Raw genomic sequence first — 18,428 nt, forward strand, 5'->3', positions numbered from 1 at the left:
AGGTAGGTGAGTTTGTGTACTACGGAAAATCAATCTTTCATGTAATTTAGAAATATGTATACCTTGGTGATTATTTGATATGGCTTAAAAGGATCTGTCACAAGGTCATATAAGTTGAACTGGTTTACTGACCTGAATAGCGATGTCTCTCTGATTTCAGCGCTGTTTTTCTTTTTATCCCGGACCCCCCCCCTTTCCGGAGATATGGCCCACTGTTGTATTGGCTCCCTATATGCTAATTTGCTGTAGTTAGCCAACGGGGTGGAGCTAGCTTCCCTGCCTCTGATGCTGACCAATCAGCACAAGGCAGCTTGAGAGTAGTTCAGGATCATCTTTTGGCTACAATGTAGAGCGGGTACAAAGAGTGTCTCCTTCTGGAGGACCTGTCCTGCGTTACAGTTGATATGAATGGACACTATGTAATGCTTAATTTCCCCTGTGGCGGCGCTGCAGTGAAACTGTAGACTTACTGCCAGGTTTCCCCACAGATTATAGCTGATTGCTGGGGGCCTCCACAGGGGGGGGACAATTTGTGAACAGCTCACTGTCAAGGGACTTTTCTAAAAGTAGGGATTGTTCAAAGTGGAGAACTCTTCAAAGTAAGGACTGTTCTGCCATGGCATCACGGTGCTGGAGAGATGTGGTCATGTGAGGGATGACAAGTAGTAAAGTTGTGAAGACGTGGATAATGGTGGTGATTTGGGTCCGCTGAGGTGTTTCATGTATTTTAAACATGTTGTAATGGTATTTTCAATGTTATTCTGAACATTTGTCTTGTATTAACCCTTTAGTGACCAGCCAATTTAGACCCTAATGACCAAGCTATTTTTTTTTTGTTTTTCCATAGTCGCATTCAAAGAGATATAACTTTTTTATTTTTCCGTCGACATAGCTGTATAAAGACTTGTTTTTTGCAGAATTAGTTGTACTTTTTAATGGCACCATTTTGGGGTACATATAATTTTTTGATTAACTTTTATGAACATTTTTTGGGGGGAATAGAAAAAAAAACCTAAAATTCCGACATTTTATGCGTTTTAAATTGACGCCGTTCACTGTGCGGCGTAAATAACATGTTACCTTTATTCTATGGGTTGGTACGATTATGTCAATACCACATATGTGTAGGTTTTTTATGTTTTACGACTTTTGCACACTAAAAACACTTTTGAACTAAAATTATTTATTTTTGCATCATCGCTTTCCAAGAGCCATAATTTTTTTTATTTTTCCATCAATGTAGTGATTTTTTGGGCTTGTCTTTAGCGGGACGAGATGTAATTTTGATTTGTACTATTTTAGGGTGCATGGGACTTATTGATTAACTTTTATTATGACTTTTTTGGGGGGCAATGGAAAAAAATAGCAATCTTGCCATTGTTTTTTGCGTGTGTTTTCACGGTGTTCATCTTGCGGTTTAAATGACATATTAACTTTCTTGTTTGAGTCATTACGGTCGCGGCGATTCCATATATGTGTACTTTTATTTATTTTTTACACTTTATGAAAAAAGATGTTTTTTTTTTTTTTTTTACTGTAATTATTATTAATAACTTACTTATTTTGTTAGTCCCACGTGGGGACTTTACTAGGTGATCTTTAGATTTCTGCTATAATGCTTTGGTATACTTAGTATACCAGAGCGTTATTGCCTCTCAGTGTAAATCTGACAGGCAATCTATTAGAACGTGCCTCTGACACGTCCTGATAGGCATATGCCCAGGGAAGACCTGGGGGCTTTTATCAAGCCCCCGGCTGCCATGGCACCCCATCGGAGGCCCGCGATTGCATTTGCGGGTCGCCGATGGGTGACAAAGGGAGCTCCCTCCCTCTGTAAATAAGTTAAATGCCGCGGTCGCTATTGACCGCAGCATTTAACAGGTTAAACAGCCGCGATTGAAGTAAACTACGAACGCGGCAGTTGAAGCAGGAGCCCGGGGCTCCGCTGTGACATCAGACAGCCGAGCACCTGCTCCAGCCTGCACAGGACACCTGTGCAGGGCTTAGACTGGGCCGCCGTGAAAAGACGATGGCCTAGCCTAAGGCCCCTTAGTGACCGCCGTGAAAAGGCGTATTGGTGGTCTTTAATGGCCTTTTGTGGTCATTTAAGGCTAGGTTCACATCTGTGTTGTGGCTTACGTTTATATTGAAAGCCTCAACACCGTGACGGTTCTGCCTCACAACAAGCACTAGTGACGCCCTACGGACTCCATTCACACAATGGGGTTTGATGGTTTCGCCATGATGTCCATTGTTTTCATTGAAAAATTATTTTCCCGTCAACATCGACGCAATCTACATTAGAGCCCCCGACCGGAGCCTCCGACGCATATGTGAAAAGCGCCTAATCCATGTACGTAGTGTGTTGTGTTTTTACTAATGTCACAGTAATGTATAACTGATCCCCTTAGTCATGAGCTGCTCTATGTTTTTAGGATGCTTGTATCCTCACCTCCCTCATTCCTAGAGCCTATTCCAATGTTTGGATAATATGACATTGATAAATGTCAATTCTTAACATATGTTATAATAGTTTATTTTACTTTAGTTTATTTTATTGCATACCATACATTAGATACAGTATGTTCACTATTTCAGAAGTAGGCGAGACTCGAGAAAATCACGTGGGGAATGAATTGTGAAAGGGTCACAATGGAATATGTAAACAGACAGGGGAAAACATCATTTTAGTAACAGGGATTAGGACACTGTGTAAATAGAGAGATTGTGCATAACCATGTGCTCCCTTTTTAAGTCCCACAAAGCCTGAGAGTCAACCAGAAAGCGGTGAGTCCTGTACTTTTCTTTCTGTACTGGAAGTCCTGATTTTGTGTAACGTATCTGTTTTACATGTAGCCTTTACATAAATCAGAGTTGTACCAGGGTTGTCACCCATCTGTAAATTCATGGGCCGTCCATAAAAATAGAAGACTTTTTACCCCAAAAAATCATGCTCCCGTGATTATTTTTGAAGCAGGAGGAGAAGCGTGTACAGGTTATTGGATTAGTGATATATCTACAGATCTCTATCCACATATACTTATATTATTGATCACTTAACTTAAGATGTATTTGTCACCTTATATGCTTAATATTTTTGAAATATGAAAGAGGAAGAGGATGTGATATATATATATATCACATCCTCTTCCATTGACAGGTAATACACTCATACATTAAAACAATGCAGCATACAAAACCTGGAAAGGGATAATCAAAGCTGTACTGCTAGAATTTTTTATTTGCAATGGAAAAAAAAGGTCGCTATGATTACGGCGATACCAAATTTAAATAGTTTTTTATGTTTTACCGCTTTTACAAAATAAAAACCATTTGCTAAAAATTCTCGCCATATTCTGAGACCCATAGCTTTATTATTTTTTCATAAATGGAGCTGCGTGAGGGCTTGTTTTTGTGGGGCAAAATGTAGTTTTTAAGGCCTTGTTTTCGCCGCGTTTTTGATGCTTTTTACTTGCCGAAAAACGCGCCAAAATGTGTCAAAAACTCATGCTTTAAACTTTCCATTGACATCAATGGGAAAGCGCATTGTAGTTCACATGCAGCGTTTTTTTTTACACGAACTTGTTTAAAAAAACGCGCCATTTAAAAAAAAGAAGCGTCAGGTCAATGTTTTGGCGCCTAAAAGGCGCTGAAAATACACCTAATTCCCATAGTCAATGGGAGTCCGAATTACGCACCAAAAAAAGCACCAAAAACTCAAACAAAATGCGTCAAAAAACACCTGAATTTTAAAAAGCGATTTCGAAAAACACTAGCGTTTTTGACCCGTTTACACATATTTTCTACTGAGCGCCATGTGAACAGGGCCAAATGGTACAATTTTGGGGTGCATTCAACTTTATGATCACTTTTTATTACTATTTTGGAGGAGGTGAGGTGATAAAAAAACAGCAATTCTGGCGTTCACTTTGCAGGATAAATTATGTTATATTGTAGTCAGGGCCGGCTCCAGGTTTATGTGGGCTTTTGGGTGATACAGACTTAGTGGGCCCCTTTGGGGGAACTAATGGCAACAGTAAATCTTCAGAAAAGTGCAGTTTGTGCCCCCATACAGAAGTTAGGCCACCCAGTCTGTGCCCCTAATGCCACAGTGCCCTCTGTAGGTAGTGACACGTGCCCTCTGTAGATAGTGCCACACAGCGCCCTGTGGCTAGTGCCACACAGACCCCTGTAGATGGTGCCACACACACCCCCTTTTAGATAGTGCCACACATACACCCTTTTAGATAGTGTCACACACACCCCCTTGTAGATAGTGTCACTTGTGTACACACACACACACACACACACACACACACACACGCCCTTGTAGATATTGACACACACTTACCTGTTTGTAGATAGTGCCAAGAGCAGAATCTCTGGGCAGAGCATCGGCAGCGCTCTGGCTGGGGATTCCGCTTCAGGAGGAGCCACTGATGTCATTGTCCAAATATGGATAGGGACATAAGGGGCTTCTCCGGGAGCGGAATCCCCGGCCAGAGCGTCGGCAATGCTCTGGCCAGGGATTCTGGTCCTGGATGAGCCCCTGACGTCCCTGTCCATATATGGACAGGGACATCAGGGGCTCCTTCTAGGAGCGGAATCTCCGGCTAGAGCGCCGGAAACGCTCTTGTGGGATTCTGCTCCTAGACAGGGGCTCCCTCTAGAAGCGGAATCACTGGCAAGAGCGTCGGCAACGCTCTGGCCAGGGATTCCGCTCCTAGAGGAGGCATGATGGCAGCATAAGTACACGGCAGCCCAGTGGGCCCTTCCAAGGGTATTTGGCCCTGGCACTTACCTGGGTTCGCCAGGTGCTGACACCGGCCCTGATTGTAGTAGTGCGACATTACCAATCATGTTTATTTTTTTATTTTTTTTACATTACTTTAGGGGGAAAATGGCAAAAGGTTTTTTTTGAACTTTTAACATAATTTATTTCCTATATTAGTAAAAAGTCTAAAGGGGTTTTCGCATTTTGGATATTTATGACACATCAACAGGTTATGTCCCAATGGGAGTAACGGAAACAGCCGAGCAAGCACTGCACGTCTGCTTCTGTAACAGCCATGTCTAAGATGGGAAAACCCTTTTAACTCGTTTTTTTTGGGATTTTTTTCCAATAAATTGTTATTCATTTTCAAGAAACATATATAAACAATTGACATACAATAAAATAAAAATAAAGAAACATGTCAGCCATCACATACATATATATGATCACAATAGAGCTACAAGTTGTGGTAAGAATTAGGTAAAGAAACCATAGAAACCAGAAAGCAAGCATCAATATTCCATATTCCAGTATGAATCCCATATGACATTGTCAAATACTATCATATTCTCTGGGTAGTAGAGCCAGCAAGCTTTTTAACTAAGCATGCCAATGAAGCTTAAGCGCAATCAATTGAGATGAATGAGAAGCTACTGCAAACTCGTGATGCATATGCGAATTAACCTTAGCACATAAGTCAGAAAGTGTTGGAGGGATAGAAGACTTCCAGTGTGAACGTGCTGAGGTTAAAATGTGCGCCAAAGGCCAACAAAGTTCTGGAGACATTTCCGCTACATTAATATTCACAAAGGCCATATCGGGGGCTGGGGAGATAACCAGCCACTAAAGCGATAACTTTGAAAGTATCCTCCCAAAACACTTTAACTATTGGGCAGGACCACCACATATGTTCCACATTGTCTCCAACAAAGATTCGAATAACCCGGAATAATATGAACTAGCTGGGATGGGTAAAGGTACCATCTTAAATGTCTTTTTTTTTACCTGCTCCAAGCGGTTCATACATCGAGATGAACGTATCAGCCAGTCACAAGCTCTTCTCCACTGAGGTACCTTTGTCTGAATATTTAAATCTTGTTCCCATTTATGCATATATGGTAATTTTCTTTCCCTTTCTCCCAGCACCGACAACTATTTATATGCAATAGACATAGAATAGACCCCTAGTATAGTTTTCAAGACCCAATATGAACTGTCGAATGTGAGACAGTGAACCTGTAGCCTGCGGTTGTGGGCGCTGTTGAAGAGCATGACGAATTTGCAAATATTGATAAAATATCGCCTTTGGCAGATTCGCCTCGCGACTTAGATCCTCAAACGTCCTAAAGATAGAGTTACAATAAAGTTTATCTATAGTATCTATTCCAGACAGACTCCACAACTGAAAATTAGAATGGGGTATATAATATTCCAAACTTTTTAACCCCTTAAGGATGCAGCCTAGTTTTGGCCTTTAAGGCTCAGTGCCCATTTTTCAAATCTGACATATTTCACTTTATGTGGTAATAACGTCGGAATGCTTAAACCTACCCAAGCGATTCTGAGATTGTTTTCTCGTGACACATTGGGCTTCATGTTCGTGGTAAAATTTGGTCGATATATTCAGTGTTTATTGGTGAAAAATTGCAACATTTAGAGAAAATTTTGAAAAAATAGCATTTTTCAGAATTTAAATGCATCTGCTTGTAAAACAGACGGTTATACCACCCAAAATAGTTACTAGTTCACATTTCCCATATGTCTACTTTAGATTGGCATCGTTTTTTGAACATTCTTTTATTTTTCTTGGACGTTACAAGGCTTAGAACATAAACAGCAATTTCTCATATTTTTAAGAAAATTTCAAAAGCCTTTTTTTTAAGGTACCTCTTGAGTTCTGAAGTGGCTTTGTGGGGCCTATGTATTAGAAACCCTGATAAAACACCCCATTTTAAAAACTAGACCCCTCAAAGTATTCAAAACAGCAGTTAGAAAGTTTTTTAACCCTTCAGGCATTTCACAGGAATTAAAGCAAAGTGGAGGTGAAATTTGCAAATTTCATTTTTCTTGCTGAATTTCAATTTTATTCATTTTTTTTTCTATAACACAGAAGGTTTTACCAGAGAAACACTACTAAATATGTATTATCCAGATTTTGCAGTTTTTAGAAATGTCCCACATGTGGCTCTACTGCGCTCGTGGACTAAAACACAAGCCCTAGAAGCAAAGAAGCACCTTGTGCATTTTGAGTCCTCTTTTTTATTAGAATATATTTTAGGCAGCATGCCAGGTTTGAAGAGGTGTTGAGGTGTCAAAACAGTAGGAATCCCCCAATAGTGACCCCATTTTGGAAACTACACCCCTCAAGGAATTCATTTAGGGTTGTTGTTACCATTTTGACCGCACAGTTTTTTCACAGCACGTATTTGAATTGGGCTCTGAAATGAAAAAAATGTCATTTTTTCCAATAAAATGTCATTTGTGATCAAAATTTCTTATTTTCACAGGGAACAAAATACCCCATTTTGTTGCCCAATTTGTCCTTAGTGTGGCAATACCCCATTTGTGGTGATAAACTGCCGTTTGGGCCCATGGGAGGGCTCAGAAGGAAAGGAGCGCTATATGTTTGTTGGAGTCCAGATTTTGTTGGATTGGTTTTCGGGTGCCATGTCGCATTTGCAGAGCCTCAGAGGTATCAAAGCAATGGAAACCCACCAAAAGTGACCCCATTTTGGAAACTACACCCCTCAAGGAATTCATTTATGGTTGTTGTTAGCATTTTGACCACACAGTTTTTTCACAGCACCTATTTCAATTGGGCTGTGACATTAAAAAAATGACATTTTTTCCAATAAGATATAATTTTTTACCAAAATTTCTTATTTTCACAGGGAACAAAATACTCAATTTTGTTGCCCAATTTCTCCTGAGTGCATCAATACCCCATTTGTGGCAATAAACTGCCGTTTGGGCCCATGGGAGGCCTCAGAAGGGAAGGAGCGCTGTGTGTTCTTTGGAGTACAGATTTTGCTGGTTTGGTTTTCGGGTGCCATGTCGCATTTGCAGAGCCCCAGAGGTATCAAAGCAATGGAAACTTACCAGAAGTGACCCCATTTTGGAAACTACACCCCTCAAGGAATTCATTTATGGGTAATGTGACCATTTAGACTCCATAGTTTCTTCACAGAACTTATTTGAATTGGGCTGGGAATTAAAAAAATATATTTTTTTTCCAATAATATGTCATTTTAGCTCAAAAATTCTTATTTTCACAAGAAATAAAATACTCCATTTTGTTGCCCAATTTGTCATGAGTGCGGCAATACCCCATTTGTGGTGATAAACTGCCGTTTGGGCCCATGGGAGGGCTCAGAAGGAAAGGAGCGCTGTGTGTTCTTTGGAGTACAGATTTTGCTGGATTGGTTTTCGGGTGCCATGTCGCATTTGCAGAGCCCCAGAGGTATCAAAGCAATAGAAACCCACCACAAATGACCCCATTTTGGAAACTACACCCCTCAAGGAATTCATTTATGGGTGTTGTGACCATTTTGACCCCATAGTTTTTTCACAGAACTTATTTGAATTGGGCTGGGAATGAAAACAAAATTATTTTTTTCTAATAATATGTAGTTTTGGCTGAAAATTTCTTATTTTCACAAGAAACAAAATACCCCATTCTGTTGCGCAATTTGTTCTGAGTGCCGCAATACCCCATTTGTTGTGATAAACTGCCGTTTGGGCCCATGGGAGGGCTCAGAAGGAAAGGACCACCATTTGGCCTACTGGGGATTTTCTAGTGCGAAGTCATGTATGCAGAAGCCCCTGAGGTACCAGTACAGTTGAAACCCGCAAGAAGTGACCCCGTTTTAAAAACTACACCCTAAAGGCATTCATCTAGAGGTGTAGTGAGCATTTTGACCGGAGACCTACACCCCATAAACTGTAATGTGGGTTCTCCCGGGTATGCAATACCCTACATGTGGATGTTATCAGCTGCCTGGGCACACAGCAGGGCCCAGAGGGGAAAGACGAGGGGGGATAAGCTGTGTGGAGTGCATCAGGGTAAGTAAAATTGGGGTAAATTATAAACCAAGGGATGTATGATAAATTTTAAAACACTTTCATACAGAGATCTGGTTATTCGGGACACGTGTCACATTGATATATTGTGTCATCCATTATCACCCTCTTATAGCAGACTTTGCACCTCTTTTGACTTTTTCCCTTCTTGCCAGTTTGGGGAACTTCTCCAGGAAAGTGTTGCCCTGGGCTCGCTTCCAGAAGTACTGGGTGCCCCCCCCCCCTTCTTGGTCCTAAAGATTAGGTTCTTGATAATCACCTCTTGAAATTCCAGGAAAGTTCCCGTCTGGCCTGCACATCGACGTAGCATGTACGCATTGTACAATGCCATCTGTATGATGTGCCCGGCCAGCTTCTTATACCGCACCGCATGGCGCTGTAGGGCTTCAGGGCTTGATCTTACAAGTCCATCCCTCCCATGTACCTATTGTAGTCCAGGATGAAGTCTGGTTTGGGGGTGGCCTTTCCTTCATATATCCTAAACCTGTAGGTATACCCTGATGCACTCTCACAGCTTATACATCTTCACGCCATACCTTGCCCTCTTACCCGGCAGGTACTCGCGGAATTGAACCCTCCCTTTAAAATGCACCAGGGACTCATCAATAGAAATACACTTCTCGGGGGTGTATGCTTGGGAAAACCTGGCACTGGAACGGTCTAATAGGGGTCTCCGTTTATACCAACGGTCAAAACTGGGGTCATCTCGGGGTGGGCACGGCTCATTATCAGTATAATGTAAGAAGCGAAGTATTGCCTCATTTATTTTATTTTTTTAGGTTCCAGTTCAGTTCTGAAGTTGCTTTGAGGGGCCCATATATTAGAAACCCCTATCAAATACCCCATTTTAGAAACAAGACCCCTCAAAGTATTCACAACAGCATGTAGAAAGTTTATGAACCCTTTAGGTGTTTCACAAAAATTTAGAGCAAAGTAGAGGTGAAATTTACATTTTTTTTTGTCAGAAAATCCTCTTTATACCATTTTTTTTATAACACAAAAGGTTTTATCAGAGAAACGCAACTTAATACGTATTGCCCAGATTCTGCAGTTTTGAGAAATATTCCACATGTGGCCCTAGTGCGGTAATGGACTGAAGCACCGGCCTCCGAAGCAAAGGTGCACCTAGTGGATTTTGAAGCCTCTTTTTTATTAGGCACCATGTCCGGTTTGAAGAGGTCTTGTGGTGCCAAAACATTGGGAACCCCCCAAAAGTGACCCCAATTTGGAAACTAGACCCCTTGAGGAATTCATTGTAGTTTTCTTGGGGTGCATGCGGCTTTTTGATCAGTTTTTATTCTATTTTTAGGTGGCGTGGTGACTAAAAAACAGCAATTGTACTATTGATTTTTTTTTTCGTTTTTTTTTACAGCGTTCACCGTGCGCTATAAATGACATATTCACTTTATTCTGCGGGGCGACACGATTACGGCGATACCCTATGTTTATAGTTTTTTTTTATGTCTTATGGCGTTTGCACAATAAAATACGTTTTGTAAACAATCATTAACTTTTTGTGTTACCTTATTCTAAGAGCCAGAACTTTTTTATTTTTCAATCAATAAAGGCGTGCGAGGACTTATTTTTTGCGTAACGAACTGTAGTTTCGATCAGTACCATTTTTCGGTACATGCGACTTTTTGATCTCTTTTTATTCCATTTTTTGGGAGGTGAAGTGACCAAAGAATTGTGATTGTAGTTCGGTTTATTATTATTTTATTTTACGGCGTTCACCGTGCGGGATAAATAATGAAATAATTTTGTAGTTCAGGCCGTTACGGACGCGGTGATACCAATTATGTATAGTTTATTTGTTTGTTTATATATTTTTATTAATAATAAAGGACTGATAAGGGAAAAGGGGGGATTTTTACTTTTAATACTTTTAAATCTTTTATTTTCTTATTTTTACACATCTTTTTTTAACTTTTTTTTTACTTTATTACTTTGTCCCATTAGGGGACTTGAGGGCAGGAGGCCCTGATCGCTATTCTAATACACTGCACTACATGCGTAGTGCAGTGTATTAGAACTGTCAGCTACTCACTGACAGCAAGCATAGTGGGTCCTGACGTTGTCATGACCCACTAGGCTTCCGTCTATGGCATAGCCGGACGCCATTGTTTGGTGTCCGGTTGCCATAGTCACCATCGCCAGCCGCTATCGTGTAGCAGGCCGGTGATGGCAGCTTAACCCCTAAAAAGCCGCGATCTCTATAGAACGCGGCTTTTAAGGGGTTAATCAGCGGGGACACAGCGATCGGTCCCCGCTGTAGGAGCTGTGACAGCTGCTGAACAAGACAGCAGCGTCACAGCTCCTGTATGTGTCGGGAGGACGGCCGAAACGGCCGTTACTCCCGAGACGTACTATTACGGCATGGAGCGCGAACGATACAGCTGCCATGACGTAATAGTACGTCAAGGAGCGGGAAGGGGTTAAAGATATCAATTTAGAGGGAATCCGGACATGCGTATTGTGTTTTAGCAAATATATCCAAATATCTAGAGTGGCCTGCATAGAGGACAGGGGAGTATGCGAAACAGTCTGCCTTAAACACTCCGCCTCCAAAAGTTCTCTTTATTAGGATCCATTTATGCTCAGAATCAGAATTCCACCACTCACGCAATGCATCAATTAAAGAGGCTCTTTGGTACAAAGAGAGGTTAAGGACACCCATACCTCCCAATTTACTAGGTTGGTATAAGATCTTACGTGACACCCTTGGATATCTATTTGCCCATACAAATTTCCCCACCAGAGCCTGAAGTTTATTAATATGGAAATTAGAGAATTTATATGGAAGGCATCTCATTGCATATAAGATTTTTGGTAAATACATCATTTTAAAACTATGAATTCTTGCTATCCAAGATAATTCAAGTTTGACTACTTTTTCCAATCAGAATATCAACATTAAGATCTATGAAAGACTTGGTAGGAAAGGACAGTTCCACCCCCAGGTAAGGGAGGCCATCAGTCACCCAAACAAAGGAATATACTTGTTTTAACTCCTTCCCGCATTTGGGTGTGACTGTACGTCCAGATTCAAAGTGAGTTCCCGCACAAGGACGTACAGTCACGCCCTGTAGATAGGAGCTGTGCGCGCTTCATCTTCAGCGGCTGTCAGCCGAGGCAGGACCTAATACGTTAAGGGCTTATTCAGACGAACGGGATATACGTCTGTGCAACGCGCATGATTTTCACGTGCGTCGCACGGACCTATATTAGTCTATGGGGCCGTGCAGACATGTGCGTGATTTTTACGCAGCGTTGGTCCGCTGCGTAAAAGTCACGACATGTCCGTTCTTTGAGCATTTTTCGCGCATCACGCACCCATTGAAGTCAATGGGTGCGTGAAAACCACGCATGTCACACGGAAGCACTTCCGTGCAAACAGCGTGATTCGCGCAACAGCTGTCAAAAGGATGAATGAAAACAGAAAAGCACCACGCTTTTCTGTTTACAAACATCCAAATGGAGTGTCATAATGATGGCGGCTGCGCGAAAACCACGCAGCCGCGCATCATATGATGCTGCCACACGTAGCTGTCAAGTGCCTTTTGCGCAGGCAAAACGCCCCGTTTTTGTGTGCGCAAAAGGCACACGCTCGTGTGAATCCAGCCTAACGGTCAGATGAAGAATGACAGTTACAATACACTGCACTACATAAGTAGTGCAGTGTATTGTAGCGGGGATCAGAAGACCAGATCTTTAAGTCTCCAGGTAAGTGTAATAAAAAAAGTGAAAAAAGTAAAAAAAAGATGTGAAAGAAAAATAAATAAATAAAAGTTTTAACTAATAAAAACCATATTCGCCCTGTTTCCCTGATCAACTCGTTTATAATTAGAAAAAAATGAAAACATGAAAAAAAAACTATACATAATATCGCCGCGTTCGGAACGGCCTAAACTCTAAAAATATCACATTATTTTTACTGTACGGTGAACACCGTAAAAACAATGACAGCATTTTATTTTTTGGTCATCTTGCCTCAAAAATTTTTTAATAAAAAGTGATCAAAAAGTTGCAAGTAACACAAAAGGGTACCAATGGAAACTAAAGTTCGTCACGCATAAAACAAGCCGTCCCGCAGCGATATCAACTAAAAGATAAAAAAGTTATGGCTGTCAGAATATGGCGACACTAAAACATTATTTTTTTTAGAATAGAGTATTTTATTGTGGGAACGTAGTGAAACGTAAAAAAAACTACATAAATTTGGTGTCGCTGTAATCGTATTGCCCCTCAGATTAAAGTTAATATGTTGTTTATACTGCACGGTGAACACTGTAAAAAATAAAAATAAAAACCGTGCTAGCATTGCTGTTTTTTTGGTTTCCTCATCTCCCAAAAAATGTAATAAATAGTGATAAAAAAAAATCGCATTTACCCCAAAATGGAACCAATAAATATTACAGCTCGTTCCACAAAAAACACGCCCTCACACAGCTCTGTCAACGGAAAAATAACACGTTATGACTCTCAAAACGCAATGATGCAAAATGATGCAAAATAACGGCCCAGACTAATTTTTTAGGTCCAGTAGAATTTCACTAAATACACCACATCGTCATTTGCTGGACCCCACAGGTGGGCCCTGTAGATGCAGCGGAGATGAGGAAACTTTAGAGCCTTGTGCTGCTTATAGGGCTAGTGAAGAAGTCAAAGATTAGTCAATGCTGGAGCGCAGATATTTTGTATAATACCCAATAAACCCGGCCTGTGCATAAAGGATTGGTTCAAAGCGACCACATCAATCCATGGATTATTCATTCACCCCATTATTACATCATCCTATTATGCCCTGATGCACTCTGCCCAGCTTACATATACCCTGATGGACTCCGCCCAGATGACATATGCCCTGATGCACTCTGCCCAGATTACATATACCCTGATGTACTCCGCACAGCTTACATATACCCTGATGTACTCCTCACAGCTTACATATACCCTGATGTACTCCTCACATATTACATATAGCCTGATGTACCCGCACATATTACATATGCCCTGATGTACTCCGCACAGCTTACATATACCCTGATGTACTCCGCCCAGGTTACATATACCCTGATGTACTCCGCCCAGTTTACATATACCCTGATGTACTCCGCCCAGCTTACATATACCCTGATGTACCCCGCCCAGCTTACATATACCCTGATGTACTCCGCCCAGCTTACATATGCCCCCACATTATAATCTGAAATACCAGTAAAACACCAAGCAAAATCTGCGCTTCAAAAGCCAAATGGTGGTTCAACTGAGCCTGGCAGTGTGCCCAAACGGCAATTTATGACCACATATGGGGTATTACTGTATTGTATTCTGGAGAACCTGCTTAACAATTTATGGGATGTGTGTCTACGGTGGTACAAGCTGGGCACAACACATTGGGCACTGAAATGGCATATCTGTGGAAAACGGCAATTTTCAATCTGCAACATCTATTGTGTACTCATTTTTGCAAAACACTTGTGGGGTCAAAATGCTCACTACACTCCTAGTTAAATTCTTTGAGGGATCTATTTTTCAAAATGGGGTAATTTTTCGGGGGGTACCACTGTACTGGTACTATAGCTCAATGCAACATGGTGTCAAAAAACGAATCTTATAAAATCTCCACTCCAAATACTAAATGGCGCTCCTTCCCTTTAGAGCCTTGCTGTGTGTCCGAATAGCAGTTTATGACCACGTGCGGGGTATTTCCCTACTCTGAAGAAGTTGCTTTAGAAATGTTAAGGTGCTTTTTCTCCTTTATTTGTTGAGAAAATGAAACATTTTGAACTAATTATTGGAAAATAATGTAATTTTTCATTTTCACTGCCCATTTCTAATAAAATCTATGAGACACCTGTGGGGTCAAAATACTCACTACCCCCCTAGATGAATTCCTTAATCGGTGTAGTTTGCCAAATGGAGTCACTTTTGGGGAGTTTCCACTGTACTGGTACCTAAGGGGCTTTGCAAAAGCGACATGGAGCAGAAAAACCAATCCAGCAAAATCTGCTCTCCAAAAGCCAAATGGTGCTCCTTCCCTTCTGAGCCCTGATGTGTATTTATACAGTTCTTTATTACCACATATGGGGTATTTCCGTACTCCAGAGAAGTTTCTTTACAAAACTTACGATGCTTTTTCTCCTTTATTTGATGAGAAAATGAAACATTTTGACCTAAAGCTACGTCTTAGTGGGAAAAAAAATGTTTTTTTCATTTTTACTGCCCAATTCTAATGAAATCCATGAAACACCTGGGGGGGGGGGTCAAAATGCTCACTATACCCCTAGTTGAATTCCTCTAGGGGTGTAGTTTCCCAAATGGAGTCACTTTTGGGGAGGTTTCCACTGTACTGGTACCTTAGGAGCTTTACAAATGTGAGATGGTGCAGAGAAATCAATCCAGCAAAATCTGTACTCCAAAAGTTAAATGGCGTGCCTTCCCTTCTGAGTCCTGCCGCTTGCCCAAACAGAAGTTTATGACCACATGTTGGGTATTTCCGTACTCTGGAGAAGTTGCTTTACAAATGCTGGGCTGCTTTTCCTCATTTATTTGTTGAAAAAATTGAATGAAATATCTGTGTGGTCAAAATGCTCACTACACCCCTAGATAAATTAATCTTGGTGTGTAGTTTCCCAAATTTATTCACTTTTGGGGGGTTTCCTTTGTTTCGGCACCACATGACCTCTTCCAACCTGACATGTTGCCTGAAATATAATTTAAGAAAAGGAGGGCCGAAAAATCCACTAGGTGCTCCTTTGTTACTGGGGCCTTTGTTTCAGGCCCGTAGAACACTAGGGCCACATGTGGGATATTTCTAAAAACTGCAGAATCAGGGCAATAAATATTCAGTTGTGTTTCTCTGGTTAAAACCTTTAGTATTTCAGGAAAAATGGATTAAAATGGAATTTCTGCAAAAAAAATGAAATTTGCAAATTTCCCATCCACTTTGCTTTAATTCCTGTGAAACGCATAAAGGGTTAAGAAACTTTCTAAATGCTGTTTTGAATACTTTAATGGGTGCAGTTTTTCAAATGGGGTGATTTGTGGGGGTTCCTAATATATAAGGCCCTCAAAGCTACTTCAGATCTGAACTGTTCCCTAAAAAAATAGGCTTTTGAAATTTTCTTGAAAATGTGAGAAATTGCTGCTAAACTTATAAGCCTTGTAACGTCCTAGAAAAATAAAAGAATGTTCAAAAAATGATGCAAACATAAAGTAGACATATGGAGGATGTTAACTAGTCACTATTTTGTGTGGTATAACTATCTGTCTTACAAGCAGATACATTTGATTTTAGAAAAATTCTAATTTTTGAAAATTTTCTCACAATTTTGGTGTTTTTCACAAAAAATATTGAATTTATCAACCAGTTTTTTTCACTAACATAAAGTACAATATGTCACGAGAAAACAATCTCAGAATCGCTTGGATAGGTAAAAGCATTTCAAAGTTATTATTACATATAGTAACACATGTCAGATTTAAAAAATGAGTGTCATTTGGTCCAAAAGTGGCTGCGTCCTTAAGGGGTTAAGGATCGCAAGGAGTCGGCTGGCATAAAAAGAGGCAAAATAAGAGTCTTAGACACATTTAGCCTATAGTAAGACACTTTAGAAAATGTGTCTAACACCTCCATTATGGCTGGGATAGAAGATAATGGTTTAGCACATGTGATGATAACATCATCTGCATATAAACCCAAATAATGGAACTCCTTTCCCACAAGAATGCCCGATATATACCATCATGTGAATAAATAACCTCTGCTAACGGTTCCATAACTAAAGCAAATATGACCGGAGACAGCGGGCAACCCTGCCTGGTACCATTACTAATATCAAAACTGTCCAACAAAAATCCTGATGTCAAAACTTTTGCATTAGGAGATACATATAAAGCCATAATAGCCTTCTTAATGTCTCCCGCAAACCCAAATTTAGAAAGGACAGCATCAAGATAGCCCCAGTGCACCCAGTCATCTAAAGACAGGAATGCACTCGGGACCTTAGACATCTCAACCACTTGAAGGAGGTCTAGCATACGTCTTAGACCTCCTGCCCGCTACAAATCCTACTTGATCAGGAGAGATCAATGCAGGGATGACCTCTTGTAAGCAAAAGGCTAACAACTTTGAATATATTTTTAAATCACAGTTCAACAACGCTATAGGTCTAAAGTTCTCTGTTTTAGTTGGAGGCTTCCATGGCTTGGGCAAAGCTGAGATAATTGCTTCAGAACTCATTTTAGAGATAGAGCCTGAGGTTTGCCAAGAAACATATAACCACAATAGATAAGGTGACAACTCTTCTACAAAGAGTTTATAATAATCATTGGACAAACCATCAGGACCTGGAGCTTTATGTCTAGCACACGATTTTATGACACGGCGAATCTCAGCAATTATAAATGGGGCATTTAAACATTCCAACTGAGGTTCAGAAAAAGTAGGTAGATGTAACGAATCCAGAAAGCATTTAATAATCTACTCAGAAAGTTGATATATAGAGGGGTCAATTTTTTAACTATACAAACCAGCATAATATTGCGCAAATTTATTAGCAATATCAATGGGGTTTCTGATCTTAGTACCAGTGGAATCTTCCAAATATTCTATCTTGGACTTAGCCGATTGATTTTTTAACTCTGCGAGCTAGAAGAGCACCCGTACGATCCCCCATAGCATAATATTTAGTTCTACATTTCCTCACATTATGTTCATACTTATCCAACATAACCGAACGCAACATGGTACGCAACTGCGTGAGATGATTGCCTAGAAGCTGAGATGGGGAGCTTTTGTTTTCTTTTACCTTCTCCGTAATCTGAGTCAACAAGTTAGCAATTTGCCTTTCTCTTGCACGTTTCTGATTAGCCGCTAATTTTATACATATACCTCTAATAAAGACTTTATGAGTAGCCCATAAAGTTTCGTCGGACACTTCCCCGTTATCATTAATTAAGAAAAATTCCCTTAAATGAGATAAAATGTCATCCTTAAGGGCAGGCAGTCTAAGGAGAGAACCATTTAATTTCCGCATATATGGTGGTAAGGTCTGGAACTGCTCCTCCACCACTAAAAATATCGGGGCGTGATCTGCCCACGTAATAGCACCTATAGATGTCTCGGAACATAAATGCAGACAGGAGGAACCCACTACTAAATAATCTATCCTAGAATAGGACGCATGCCTAAGGGAAAAAAAAGCTATAATCCACACATCATGTAGGTTTTCCCCTCTGAGCAAAAAAATTATGTCACCTCTGTCCTACCGAGGTGAAGAAGAAGTGTCAAATTGTCTGTTTACAGGGAGATTAAAATCACCGCATAATATCAGATGACCTACCCTATGTTCTCCCACCTTCTTAAACACCATTCTAAGGAATCTAGTCTGGGCCTTGTTAGGAGCATATAAAGCAACAATGGTAAATTGCTGACCATTTATAGTGCAAACCAGAATTATAAATCTAAATTTCTCATCAATAAACGTGTGGTCAACCACCAAAGCCAACTTATTTTTCACTATAATACACACTCCAGCTTTTTTGGCATTAGATGTTGAATGCACAATAT

The 18,428-nt window shown here is 40.5% G+C and overlaps 1 protein-coding gene across 2 annotated transcripts in view; it reads left to right on the plus strand.

The window, feature by feature from the left end:
• Nucleotides 1–2,699: 2,699 nt before the first annotated feature.
• Nucleotides 2,700–18,428, plus strand: part of LOC142742221 (mitochondrial ornithine transporter 1-like) — a 46,401-nt gene continuing 30,672 nt past the window's right edge. The window contains exon 1 of one of the 2 annotated variants that reach the window (XM_075851751.1): nt 2,700–2,787. The gene's annotated coding sequence lies outside the window, so the exon portion shown is untranslated. Of the gene's footprint in view, nt 2,788–5,790; nt 5,845–18,428 lie in introns of those variants that run through there. The other variant, XM_075851752.1, reaches the window with a different exon arrangement.

The sequence above is a fragment of the Rhinoderma darwinii genome, chromosome 2 (genome assembly GCF_050947455.1).
Source record: "Rhinoderma darwinii isolate aRhiDar2 chromosome 2, aRhiDar2.hap1, whole genome shotgun sequence".
NCBI classification, from domain to species: Eukaryota; Metazoa; Chordata; class Amphibia; order Anura; family Rhinodermatidae; genus Rhinoderma; species Rhinoderma darwinii.